Raw genomic sequence first — 14,949 nt, forward strand, 5'->3', positions numbered from 1 at the left:
TTGTTGAGGGAAAAAAACCCAACCCAACCCCCCAAAAAATACCAAACCCAAACCACAAAAGAAAACCCAAGAAATAATTCTATCTACTTTTTTCCATTTCCTTATTTACATTTTACTTTTCTGAAAAAGCCTGCAAAGAGAAATGAATGCAATGTCTCATAAAAATCTAGAAATGCTTTTTAAAGAACTTCTGAATTCACTGAGATCCTGGAATAGACGCTCATGTGGAAGGAGAACGTATTATCCTTATCAACGTTTCCTCCTGAGGAAAGCCAGTGAAGAAAGAAGCCATGCAGGGAAAACTATTTTAAATATGCTTTAGGGTGGAATTCACGCACTGTGTAATTTCCTTTTAAGCTCGATATTGCTGGTCCTCTGCACAGGGGTGAATATTGCCCCAAGGCCTTGTCTGTAAGGCGGCGTCACACCCGTTTAACCAAAGTCGGTCCTAAACCAGATACATTTAAACCTACAAAAAGCCTTATGTTGATATACGTGGATTTACCAGTCTCAAGTTACCTTAAGCTGACTTTAAACACTCCTTTAAACAGAAAATAAGAATGTCAGGCAGCATTTTGCACCACTTTTAATCTAAGCCTTAAGTTACATGTGTATGGCTTGCCTCTACAGATATTGCTTTAGTTGGCAGTTCTGAAAATAGAAAAGATTTCTTATCTCACCTTACCTGAAAGCAAATGTCATATGTGGTTTTAATAAAAAGAAGCTTTATGAAAGATTTTATGACCAGAATCTTCACCCTCATCAGCCTGAGCCTTCTTTTACAGCATTTGTTTTTTGCCCTTTCTAAAAAATGAGGAATGGATCCCATTTCGGGTTTACAGGAAGCTCTTGATTCTCATTTTGGTTACCCTGTGTATATTCTAAGTCATTTCACAGGCTTCAATTACAGATATAGAGCCCAAAAAACATCTTTAGGTCATTTATACCATAAATGAAACTACAGTTTCTCCTAGTTTTCTTTGGGTTCCATTTTCTATGGAGTAGTCAAGGATTTATTCAAAATCATGTGATCCCTAAAATAATCATTATTCCCTATATTATAGCTAGTATTATATCCCATGCACTTTCACTTACAGGCATGTCTGTCAAAGGGACCATTTTTCAGACTCACAGTTCCCATGGCTCTGTCACTTTCTTACTTACAGAGGCCCAAAATGGAAACTATTTTTCTTTTCATTATGAGCTGTCACTTTTTCATCTTGGCACTGCGATGATAGACTTCCATTCATCTTCTATATTACCTTTCTTGAAGCCTCTGACACAGACTGACACAATGCAAAATGCAAGAGATCTCGGAGCATACGTTGGCAATTTCTGGGAAAGGCGCTTGCTCGTCTTGGTTTGTTGTTTTAAATATATATTGAAAATGCCAAGCTGTACAGTGCATTGGAAATGTTAGCGGGGGATTCTCTGTTTATGATGATCATTACAAAGCAATGCTCTCGCATCCTGAATAAGAGCAGTTGGATTCAGCGTGGGATGCTGCTGCCTTCACCTTTTCTAAGGGCAATGGGGAAAAAGTTTGCTGCAAATCGATGTTGTTGGAAGAGGGGGAAAGGCACACAGTCAGCCAGCCTTCGTGCAGTGCTGCCCGTTGTAACAACCAAGCTGTCACCAAATGGTGGGTCCAGTGGAAACACTGGGAAGAGCGTGCTTAAACTGCAGTGAAGTGACTGAGTTATTCTGAGAAAAGGCAATGATTTCAATCAACCTTAGAGCAGAAAAATCAGGCACAAATTCACATGCAGCGAGGCTATGTGAAACCTGGGGACAATGTTACTCAGCATTCGTGCTGCATTCGCCACTGTGATTTCTGAGCAGCCAGTGTAAAAGACAACTTAAAGACCCGTAGGAATGACGCTGTAAGGTATATATTCCCTCTGCACTGCCCATGCATGGCAGCCTTTAAATCCATCCAGGTGCCTGAACAGCCCCCATTCTCGCATCCTCCAGTAAAGCCAATGTATGACCCACAGCAAGGGATGAAGGCATGGATGCGACTTTCGGCATCCTAGAGTTCCTGGACTCCCCTGGACTGACAAATCATTCTGCTAGGAATCAGGCTAAGATTTCTGCAGTTTTGGGGGATATATTAGCCAGAAACAAAAGCCAACCAAGGCAGAGTTGAAGGACAATAACCATCACATACCTATTGCTGGGAAGTGGGATCATAGTATCAAGTTTGGTTCATCATTTACCTCTACCGCTCTAATCAAAGAATCATTAAGAATAAACTTGGTGGGGATCTTGTGGAACTTGTGTGATCTGTATATCTCTGGGTATCTTTGGGTGATTTGTAAGCAGTCCATAGAAATCAATGAAGGCTATCGGCACAACAGTAACTAAAACAGTTCCTAATACAGCACTTGAGAGCAGATCCTCATATCATCTACATCATCAGCATAGTTGTTTGAATATGTATTGAGTGCTCCAGTTCACTCCTTCAGAGGTGAAACCAAACAGTGGCCTGGGAGGCAGAACATTCTGAGACCAGGTCTTTAGGCAGCCCAGTCCAGGCTGTACTGGTTTGATCTTTCTGCTCTACAAAGTTCTTTTTTTGTAGCCTCAGACATTCCCATGTGTTTTCTTGTTATTCTCTTGGGGACGTAACACGTAGTCCCAGTTTCATGCTATAAAAACACAACTCAAAGGGGCTGCAGCAGTATTTTAGATACTTTAAACATGAAATAAAACAGAAGCATAGAAACACAAATTACACCTTAGAGCTGTAGGAGTGCAGACTGGGCCCAGAGAAGACCTACATATAGTATAGACATGACAGTTAGCTGTAGAAGGGGATATGCCTTTGCTTAGCGTAGATGTATATTACTCTGAAGCACTTGTACTGGAAGCCAGGGAGCGTATTCTAAGGTGCAAACCTTTTGCAAAGTAGATGTAGCCTATGAAAAGCTACATTGTTGGCTGGCTTAATCTGGGTACTCAGATGTTTATACTTCCCCTGAAACTTTTAGAAAACTCCCCAAACATTGAAAAGTAATAATATAACACACTTGCCACTCTTAAGACATAATCAAATATACTCACACTTTTCTTAACAGATACTTATCTAACTTGTTCTTAAAAATCTACAGTGATGCAGGCTCCACAGCTTTACTAAGAAATCAACAGTAGTGCTTCACTATCTCTTCTACTCGGAAATTTAATCACACTGAAACTTAAGCCCATTCTTTCTAGTCCATGGATATGGAGAACAGATCTTCCCTTTCCTTTTTCCAGCAGCTTTTCATGTACTTGGAGACCATGTTTCTCTCAGTCATCTCTTTTAAAGCCAAACAGCTATATATATATTCTGATTTTTCTTCATAGGTCATGTTTTCTAGACTTCTGATCATTCTTGCTGCTATCCCATGGACTCACTCTAATTGTCTTAGAGTTTTCCTGAAAATGATATTTCAGCACAGGGTATAACACCACTAAACAGAGTAGAATGATGACTTTATGTGTCTTTCAAACTATATCTGTGTCTCATGTTCTTGCTTTTGCATGAATGCATTCATGCATGGTTCTGTTCATACATACTTGGTTTAAGATATCACAAGGCTAAGAATACTGACATGTGAAAAGGTATTTTGCCCTTCAGGGACTGAAATTGGAACTTTAGATTTGTTAAGCGTCCTGTTTAATTGCGAGGGTTTGCTGGTCCGGCAAATTTATACATACAGAGGTTCCTGTCTCTCACAGGCTTGTGTCTCTCACAAAACCCTTCCAAGGCTAACAGGCTGATACATTAGCTCATGTCTTATACCGAATAAATACATGGTTTTATTCAGAGTTGCTAGTGATGAATTCTCTGTCTTAATTACCACTTAAGAAACCCATGTTTTACATAAAATAGGGTTACAAATAGATAACTGCACCTGAAAACCAAAAAGTAGAACAAAAGGAGGTGAACAGAGGACAAAGAATAGCAGCTACAAATTCCAGCACTACTTGAAATTTCATTGAATATTCTGCACATGAATGAAGAAATGTAAGCTATCTCATAGGAAGAAATAAAGAAATTTGAAGACTTTTTTGATCTTGTAAAGAATTTAACTTTTGAAAGAGACTGGTTTCACAGAAGAATTTTAAGACATTGGAGACAAACTTTGGATCCCTTGTAACAGAGCTGAAGCAAAAATGCATGAGTGGTTGGAATAATTTCAGACAGTTCAATGGATCTCTGATGGGAGATCAGATTACAGTAGAAATCAAAGACTGAAAAGTGAGACAAGAGTCCTAGAGCACTCTGACCTAAACTTAGAAAAAGCCATTAAAATTTATCAACTTAGTGGGAACAGCAAGACAAAAATTCAAGTTCTGGCAACAAGAAAATAACATAAACTGATACCAATATATGAAATACATGAACAGAAAAGAGTGAACAATCTGCACAAGAGTCTGAAAAATGTGATGTGACTTTGTAAGAAGCATTATGAAGGACTGCAGAGACTATGGAAACAAAACCATTTTGGAAGTAGTTGTTTTATTTATAAAGATCAAAAGTGTTTTGCCTAAGTTCTCAGACAAAGACTGAAAATACCTGAAAGGAAGGCAGTGTGTCTGTTGTGCAAAGAGCTCTTGGGAACGTAGGGCTTTGAACAGAAAACAAACTCTTCTTGTTTGTATGATTTGCAGGTTAATAGAGCTACTGAAGTTGTGGCAAAGGATTTTGTAAGAAAATTGGTCACATTGAGTGTGGATAAGTAGAATTTACATTTACTCTGGAGAATCATGTTTTCTGGGGTAATGGTAAGTGAACTAGATGTGAAAGTTTAGCAATATTTCAGAAAGAAATATCTTTGGAAATGATATAGTCTGAGTGGGAAACACTTGCATAGGTGGGAATGAAGGATGTACCTGGGAGATGAAAAATAGCAAAGGAGATATTTGGCCTGGGAATGTAGAGAAGGCAACAGCAGTTGCACATTCTTCAGTATTTGTAGAATATCTACCCTGCAGCTCAAAGCGTGGCCATGGTTTGAATAAGTAGCCTGTAGCAGACTGTAGCCAAGACAATCTCATTGGCAAAGGACTTACTCAAATTCACAGCCATGTTTTACAACCTGTGTCAAAAACTCTGACATGGATACAACCTACTGGCTGTAACCTGTCAAGGTCATTCAGAGCCTCTAAGGGGTTTACGCATGAACTACAGAGGCACTCTGTGGGCCATCATGTACAGATATCTCACACTATCCTATAAGACTGTTAGTTTATGCTGTTAAAACTCATGCTTTGGGCTTTGGAAGTGATTGCTGTAAGAGTTTCCTACTTCTGCCTTCTAAAAAGGAACTCTCAATTAAATAATGAAGTACAGAAAAGTAGGTAGATTGGATACTGCCTTCCTGGAGACATAGAACATCTTTGGAATACAGCTTGAAATTCTTCTTTATCTTTACTTACCCAGTTCACTTTTATTAGAGTTGATTAAATTTTGATTAAATATGAGTGCTGTACAGCTTCCCTGTATTGTTGCATTAACACATGAACTGACAATTGTATCCTACTTTGACATGTACCTTAAAAATCGATTAAAGCATGAAAAAGAAAAGGCATTATATGCTATTACAAGGACTTAATTTCTGCATGGACTGAAAAGTTGCCAAGTTTAAGGAATGATGAATCCTAAAGTCAGCCTCAGTTTTGTCATTGGCTTCAAACATACAAAGAATATGGCTTTTGTCTTTTCACACCGTACCTCCTTAGGACTTACTTTCTTAATTTTTGTGGCACGAAGATGCAACTTCTATTGCCTATCTCATTATCTGACTGCCTTCTCCAAATCTGATTTTTCCAGTTGCTGAGACATCACTTGGTGACTGATTACATCACAGTGATTTAATTTGTGGAGTGTCTGAGAAGTCCCAAATTTCCATAGCCCAAATCATTCCCAGCACCTGCTGAGCTCAGTGATGTTCCCAGCAGACCTCATACTCTGATTATGCAGGCCAAGAATCTGAATGAATCATTCTACAGCTTATTTTCATCTCTCTATCCAGATTTTCTTTTATGGGGGATTGGAAGAAAAGAGAAGGGTGTCAAGATATGGCTGGGATGTACTTCAAGCTGTAAAAGGAAACGCTTGAGCAATGCAGTCTGTCTTGTCCTCTGTAGGCCACTTATCTGCTAATCTACTAAAAAAACCCCGAAAGAAACGCGCATGCACACACACACACAATGTCAATTACTGCTGAGAAAACATGAGAGGCAGTTTTTAGTAGGTCTGTTGAGGCTGGCATAGTTTTTTGTGAGATGCATGTGTAGTCCCTGCAGACTAGACACAAACCACTCATGCATTTTGTGTAGGCCACTGACCTAACATTGCAAGACAAAAGAAAATAACTTCTTCCCTACTTTTTGTTTTAATGAATGAATACTGACTTCGGTTTCACAGCCAGTCACCAGTTCCAGTATCTATAATCCTTGTTATTTGCTAACGCATAGTTCAGACCAACACTGGTTTGACATCATAGGACCAAAACATTGGTGTAGGCTCTGCACACAGCTATAAGGTCACAGACAGCTCTGCTGTGTATGTATGGAAGGAGCCAAGGTGCCAAAGCCATTGCTGGTAAACAGAGGATGTGGTTTGTTATGGGCCATACAGCTACACTGTTAAATATGTCCCTGCTTAAAGAATTAATAGTGAAGTTCTCCCATCAGTTTATTTCAAAGTGAATATCCAGGTATTCTTACTTATAGTCCAAAAAGATGAACACACACACACACACACACACACACATGCATATCTAAAATATATGTGTGTATATTAGTGGAACACTTTACTTTCCCGTTAATCAACTCTGGAGTAACTCAGAGAAGAGTTATTTAGAAAGTTAGCTGTTTGCTAAACTTCAGCTTGCTGGAAATTGTCCCCAAAGTATGTCTAAACTTCTTGTGAGATTAGTGTTATTTGTGATTTTGCATTCCTGGGTTCTTCTCTCTGGAAGATGAGGAAATTGGTTGGGTTATTTGGGGGTGAGTGGGGGGTGATGGGTGGGGCTGACATGTCCAGACATCTTTGTTTCTAGTTGGTGAAGATCCAAAACCTAAAATAATTATTTTCTCATACCATTTTTGGCACTTCTATTACCAGAGCCTGTATTTGAGTTCTGCTTAAATAATTTTACATCACCTGGGTACCATAAACAGGGCACTAAAGTGGAAGAAGCAACCAGAGAACATTTCTCGATTAAGGAGCCCCCACAATCATTGTGAACTATAAAACATTTACAGGCTGTCCTCGGTTAACCTGCATCAGGAGAAGGTCAGGGAACATGCCAGAAGGTGACCAGACAGCACAGAACTAGGGCAGTTCTCATTTCTCAGCACTCATGGGGTGTGAAAGAGGGTTGCCGTAAGATGTAATCTTTGCCTGAACCAGGCAAACCCATCCATTATTCCAGAACACAGATAAACCAATGTGAATTTAGTGCCCTTAACCCTCATTTGGTTTTGCCCAGTATTCAGGAATTCAGTGCTACAATAGAAAAGTAGACCTCTCTTCTTTTTGTCAAGAAAAGTGAAGTTTGGGTCTCTGTTCTAGTAAAACGATAAAAATTGAAATTTATTTACTATTGGTATGACTGCATCGGCAGAGCTTATGCACATTGTAATGGAAGAGCTTATTTCTCCTTTCTCTGTGATAATAGCAGCCTGTAAAATAATACATGTGAAAGTGTACTTGCTTTCTTTCAAGACACAGCGGGAAGAGGTGGGGGAAGGAGTTCTGCAGCAAACCATATGCTCAAGGGGTAAAGCAGGGAACCAAATAGAGAATAAGATCAAAGAATACCTTGGAAGGACCAACAGAACCTGCACTCCAAGCAGTCAAGAAATTGAAGCTGACACAAAGTCAGTTAAATAAAGTGCAGAGCTCATCTGCTGTCGACAGCAAAGGGTAGTCACTGCTGTATTTCTACATGTAAATAAATCTCTGTGTGTAACACAGAAATAGAAAAAAAGGCACAAAGAGTATCCTGTCACTATAAATAAAACTCACTGCTTCACACGAGGGGCTGTGTTTGTATCATGGGAACTCCCAGGTCAGCTTCAGCTGATGCACCAGTGTAGTATTCTAAAACAATAGCAGAAAAATGAGCATATTAACATGGCAGGGAAGGTATGTCTTCTATTGCCAGCAAAAATATCTCCAACAAATTTAAATTAAACTCTTCTTTATTTCTCAGCTTTGTAAAATTTCCCTGAGGAGCCCACTTGAGTGGAGGTTATCAGGAGCAGTGGAAAAGGGGATGGTAATCGATGTTTTTGTATTTTAGAGCTTTGGCTTGCCTTGATAATTGTGTTGAAGCTCACATCTGTACTTCTCTCTATGTAAGTGCAAGGTGCGAGGAAGGGAGAAATCTCGATCCTAGTGAAAACACGTCTATCTGGGGGAAAGAATCAGTTTTTGACTAGACAAACAAGCAAATAACAGATTGTGAGGTGGCTTGGGCACACCTGGAAATGTGGGAACGTGTAGTTTCTCATCTTTTCTTCAGGCATTTTTAGCATCAATTAATTGCTGTTGAAAACACACAAGTTCTCAGTGTTGTTAAAGCTGGAAATCCCATCCATCCCACCTTAATTTTCCATCTGCTTTGTATCAAGAACCCAGGTCTGTGTTTCTAAAATTTAAAAACTTTTTTTTTAGTTGCCCAGTCCTGTAAGGAGAAGACACATCTCAGTGTTAATTCTTTATGTATGAAATGGAGATTTAGTAAATACAGCTGGTAGAGGTTACAGTACAGGCGAGGTGACAAAATGCAGGTTTCCAGTTTAGGGTGAAATTAAGAACTCCTCAAACTACCCATCAAGCATGTTGGTTACCCCCATCCTGAATACAAAAAGAACTTATAAGGGCTTCTTCAAATGTGAACATACATACCTGAGAAACTAAAATGTAATGAAATTTATCCTATCCTTGCTTACTCAGAGCTGGCTGCTGAGGCTCCTTCTGTACAGGCATAGCTAAGGCCTGTGTTTCGGTATCCTAAGTTTAGGAGAGGTGAAACACCCTCTGGTCCTTTGACCCAAGGCGGAGTGGCAAAGAGTGAAAGCAAATGACTTTATCAAAGTTTTTCTCTAGCTTCATGCAAGGTTGAACTCAACTTGGACCAGACTTTGAGATTTAGGTCATTTACTGACTATATCAACTTGACATACTACTGAGGTTATCTGGAATGAAAGAAATCAGTTACCGCTGATCACAGTCAAAGATAACAGGTGTGGTGTGTCCAAAGAAAAGTCATATGGTCGAATCATTAAAATTCATGTCATTCCAATGTGGGGCTACGCCAAACCAGCCAGGGAAGCCAGGTTTCTTTTGCCAGTTTTTGTTTGCTTTGCTTCTTTTCCTGCTTCCATAAAGAAAGAAAAGAGTTTTGGGGGTAAATAGACTTCTTTGCCTGGCTGAAGACCAAAAGAGAGTATACAAAACAGGGCTTACAGGCTATTAAGATGATAATTGCTTATAGAACTGCTAGAGCATGACATCATTTCAGACTAGTCCACCTGAGAAATTCAACTTCAGTAAGCCCGAAGAGTGACTGAAATAAATTAGGAGATCTGAAAGATTCAGAATTGCATCAAGCCTAGATGAGCAAGAGGAAGTGAATCAGATAAATACATTAATACACACATGGTGACGGATGAGGCAGATGACATTTTATGCTCCTTTAAACTGACTGATGAAGATCAGACAAATTAGAAATAGCTGTGGACAAGTTCAAGAACGTCTTCTAGTGTGCACTGAAAGGGAATCTTAAGGAGAGGATATCAAGCATATGCATGGAAAGGAGAAAAGGGTCCCTGCAAGAAAATGCTGTTGTGCCTTTGAAAGGTTTAGTGGGACATCTGAGGCTCTGCAAGGTGAAGTGAGACACAGTAATGACATGGAAGGTCTAGCAACAAGAATAAAGTTAAGGACTTTTCAGCAAAGGGAATTAAATTTACATTTTAACATAAAAATGCTTTGTAAGAAACAGTTTGTGCAAAATGGTTGGAGAATAGCAAACTTTGTTAGAAAATGGCAAGACAGTTCAAATAAAGTAGCTGGTCTGATCAGAGCTCTCTACAAAAGAAAGCTGTATTATGAGCACAGTATAACATTTCTTCTAAGATGTAAGCAGAGGTCTGGAAATATTACATAGGGAAAAAAAAAAAAGAAAGACCTTATTGGAATAATGTTTTTATTACTATTGGCTAGCTTTACAGATGGATACAGAGGCTCAGAGTGTTCTAGTGACTTTTGTCGATCAGCCTGAGTGTGGAATCCAGATGGCATTTCATTCATAATCAAGTTGTGGCATTTTGGCTCTTTTCCTGATTTTATCTGAAGTTATGACTTTCTGCTGCACATCAGCTAGGAAGACAAATATATCCCCAAACAGGAGAGCAAATATTTAAGGAAGATAAAATTTACTTTGAAATTTTTGCCACACTGGAATCCCTTTTTAAGGAATGTACAGGAATTGTGTTTAAATCTACAGCAGTGCTAAGTTAAGTATAGTGGCAGTCAATCCAATAGGCTGTGAATAGTTTCTCTAGTGTTTTCCACCTGAAACCTTTCAGTTCTTTCTAAGAAAATTCTAATATTATTTTTTCTTTGGCTTTTCCATGAACAGCGTAATGGGTCAGTTACTGCACATTTGGAATACAGGCACTCAGGTGAATCAGTACCTTTCTGTGTCTGGAGAGGTTGATTAATAGAATTCAGTGCTGCCCACAGAGATTAAACCAGATCATGTGTAGTGGCAGCAAAATGAATATCATATAACAGCAGTTGCAGTAGACGAGACATGGCCTATCTGTCTAGTCAAGCAGGAGAAAAGACACTGCAGCATCATGTCAAGAAAGCAAACTCAAGGCATCAATTTAGGAAAAAAAGCAAACCAACATCTAGTGGCTACATTTTGAAATATTTTGTCTTTCTTTTGCTTCTTGAATTAAGATGCTTTCCTTATTCTAAAGACTCACTCTAAGATGAGTTCTGGAAAGAACCTGCCTCACAGCCTGAACGTGTGTTTTCTCTGTTCTGCAGAGCATGAAACTCTTTTTTTTTTTTTTTTTTTTTTGTATTCATTTCATACATTTTCCTGATTAGTATCCAAAGAAAGACAGTGAAACAAATCTTCATCTGCATTTTACAAAATCATGACAGCTTGATATTACTGCAGTGGGACATTTCACAAGGTACTACTGTGGGGGCACTCTTTCTACCACTGACACAGAATAATGCAATGGTGTTAGCTATGCAGATCATCAAATTCAGGTAATTATCATGGGCACATGCTTTCCTGAAGATAAAAATATTAAACAGCACCATTTAAAATGCTGGCATGCTTCTGAATATGTCTTTTCAAAAGAGCATCTGATTTTCAGATGAATTGCATGAGAATTATGACAGTAGGAAAATTTTCAGTTGCTGGGTAAGCTGAAAAAATTAGAGGGATAAATATATTATGAGTAGAGAATTACTTTTTATTGTATTGAAAAAAAATAAAAAAGAAAGATCACCCATTCTTCCCAACTGTATGGTCTGTAAGAACATTTGTTGTGGTAAAACATAACTTTTATTTAATGTCTTTTTACTTCAACTTCATAATCAGTCAGTAGAGAATTTCAAAAGCCATTTAAAAAGAAAAAGTGAACTTTGTCAAAAATGGTTTAACTTTTGTAGTGCCTTATTTTCTGCTCCTTTTTTGGGCTGAAGATCTTCCCCAAGTTTGTCTTGACTTTGTGAATAGCTTCAGACATCACAAAAACATATTTTTTAAGAATTTTATGTTAACCAGAAATTCAAAACCCCCACTACCCTATCCATAGATTCTGCAGAGAAGACTGTGGTAATGGTGTACTAAGAACTCTTGAAAAGCAGACATATTTTAGCTATTTAAATAATAATTTAAATGTCCAAATTTATGCATGAATACATGAAAATCCTGGACATAATCTTCTAAAGTTTTAGTCTGTTAATATTTAAATCCAGATTAAGGAAATTCTCTGGTCTAAATATAACTGGGGTTGCCATATGTCACATAATGTATGCATATTTCATACTTTGTTTGTCCTAGACATTAAATTTGGAACTTATTCTAAATACAGTGGGGATCACCGGTTGAAGTATTCTAAGTGAGGCTGACAGCAACACTTACTGTAAAGTTCCCACATGATTTTAATAATAATTTGGACAACTTGTATGATCAAGTTGAAATTTTCTGTGCTATGTGGCTGTTCATATGTGGCCTTGCATGTCTGTTTATGTGCATAAATATGCATGTTGTTATAACGAAATCTCTCTGTGACTGATATGGATCTTTCCAAAATGAAGTTATCTGCTTAGCAAAGAAGGTATCTTAGAATTTAGCAGTTGCAATAAACATATTTCATCTTGACCCAAAGTGCTAAAGCATGCGCTGATCTGGACGCAGATACAAAAAAGCTAACTGAAAGACAGAAAACAGATTTTGTTAATATGAGGAGCTGGCTGATCAGGAGCTGGGGGGTAGGGAGAAAACAATTTATCTGGGCTCTGATGTGATAGAGAATTGTAATGTGTTGGAACACGAAGCCAGCCTGCAGGATATTAGGAGTATGAAGAGGATGCTATGTGTGTGAAGCCTGGGTCTGAATATGGGAGGCTGAGACAGGGGTCTGGGACACATGGGCACTAAGTCTGATAGGGAAGGGAGACAGAATGAGCAGGCTGAAATTCACAGCATAAAGGGTGTTTAATAAGCAGAAAGGGATGGGAAGAATCCAACTCGGTGTTGGGGCCCTGTGGGTGCTTACAGGTTTTCATGGCCCTGTCCAGCCTCTGCCCATGACCCAGGAGCCCCGTTTCAGCTGAGCCCTGGCCCCCAGTGCCTGTGCTGGTTGATCCTCATCTCCTGGCTCGTGTCCCTTCTTGCTGCAGCCCCTGACCAGCAAGAGGTGGATGCTGTATAAGAAGGTCTGACAATGGTTTTGACTGTGTCAAAAAGACTAAGAGGAAAAAGTGGGACATATTACTCTCATATAAATCTTCACCCTCAACATTAGATAGTGTTTTTCAACTTTTCACTTTGTGCCTCAATATCCCCACCTATACAGCACACTGTTAGTCATCTTGTGAAGATAAATATATTCATGCCTACAAAGCAGACAGATGGTATATTGATGAGAACTGCTGAAAAGCTTAGGAAGAAATAAATGATTCTGTCTTCAAAACAAAAGTTGAATAATATGTAGTAAACATATCATGAGACTGTACTTTGCTTTATGAAGAAAAAAGAGAATATTTAATAAGTGCTCACTAAGCAGGTACTCTTCCTTTTGCAATGAGAAATGCAGTGGGGAATAATTAATAACATGCTAAAATGGACACAATTAAATACATGTACTGCCTTAATCCCTTCACTTGTGCATATGTCACATATTTACAAGCAGACTGACATAGCAGCTTACATTTTCATTCATACCTTCATCCTTAAAGTACGGGTAGGTAGATGTTTGCATATTGTCCCTTATTTACAGAAGTGAAATGCAACACTATATAATTTGGCAGGTGGGAAGATTTCTGTGATCTACTGAACACAGTGGGAATTGTCTCTCTCCCACCGTGAGAATATTATTCCTTAGAGGAACCCCAGCCTCCTGTTATTAGCTTTTTTCCCCGTATAGGAAAATCATATTTGGATGACTGGGAAAGTATTTTGTTGAGCTGATTAAAAAAGAAGATGCCTTCTCCTTGGTCACAGTTTCGTGTTCTCTAATATTAGACCCATTTGAACAACCCTTAGCTCTGGAGAAACGTGGTCAACAGCTTTATAAGTTACCTATTAGAATCATAGACTCGTAGAATCATTTAAGATGGAAAAGTTCTTTACAATCATTGAGTACAACCATAAACATAACACTGACGGGTCCACCACTAAACCATTTCCCTAGTCACCACATCTACACTTCTTTTAATACCTCCAGGGATGGTGACTCAACCGCTTCCCTGGGCAGCCTGTTCCAATGCTTGACAACCCTTTCAGTGAAGGGCTATTGGATATTTTTCCTAATATCCAATCCAAACCTCCCCTAGTGCAACTTGAGGCTGTTTCCTCTCATCTTAGCTCTGAACTTGCATGACAGACCTACATCAGGGTTTGAGCTGCCCAGCAGATCATTTGGGTAGCTCTAACAATTGCTTATGTAAAAAATTGTTCTCACCTTAGTGTGACACAGAAAGAAACACAATGAATTGCTTGGACATGTTACAGCTCATGTTTAAGAAATCTGTTTTTCCTCAGGAGTCTTCTGACCTTAACTGAAACGGCTGAAATTACTCAGGTATTTTGTGTTTCATACATTAGCTCTTGTCAGTTGTTCAGTATATATTCCTGAGCCTGTTTAAATAGTCAGAAAAAATCATATCAGCTTTCTATAGCCTCAGCCTTCTCTAACAAATGCTACATTATGACACATGTATGGTCTAAGAAAGTAGCAGCTGAGTCACAGAATGACCAAATTATCCCTTAGGCTAATATTATACTCCACAAATACTCAGTCTAATCATTACTTGGCTATTTTGGATATGATATATGGGTATATATATGCTCATATATGGGTAAAATTGACCGTTGTCATTGCTGTAAGTGACTGTTCACTTCAGTGAAGAATGGGGCTGAGAGTAAAGGCTGCTTGTTTCTCTGTGCCTGGCTTCAGAGTATTGTCATGTTGTATTAAATCTTAAATTGATAAACAATTGTGATTCATCTCAAACAAAAGCAAGTGAACAAGGAAAGCAGCAAAATCTTTTATTTCCCATCCTTGTCCTTTGAGGTGCTTCACATCCTGCCTGCGCTTCATTTCTCAACTGATTTTGTTCACCCACAGCCTTCTTTTCCTCTTTGTATCTTTGGGTGTCTTTTATTTTTAATTTTGGTTTTTCCTTCT

The sequence above is a fragment of the Falco rusticolus genome, chromosome W (genome assembly GCF_015220075.1).
Source record: "Falco rusticolus isolate bFalRus1 chromosome W, bFalRus1.pri, whole genome shotgun sequence".
NCBI lineage: Eukaryota > Metazoa > Chordata > Aves > Falconiformes > Falconidae > Falco > Falco rusticolus.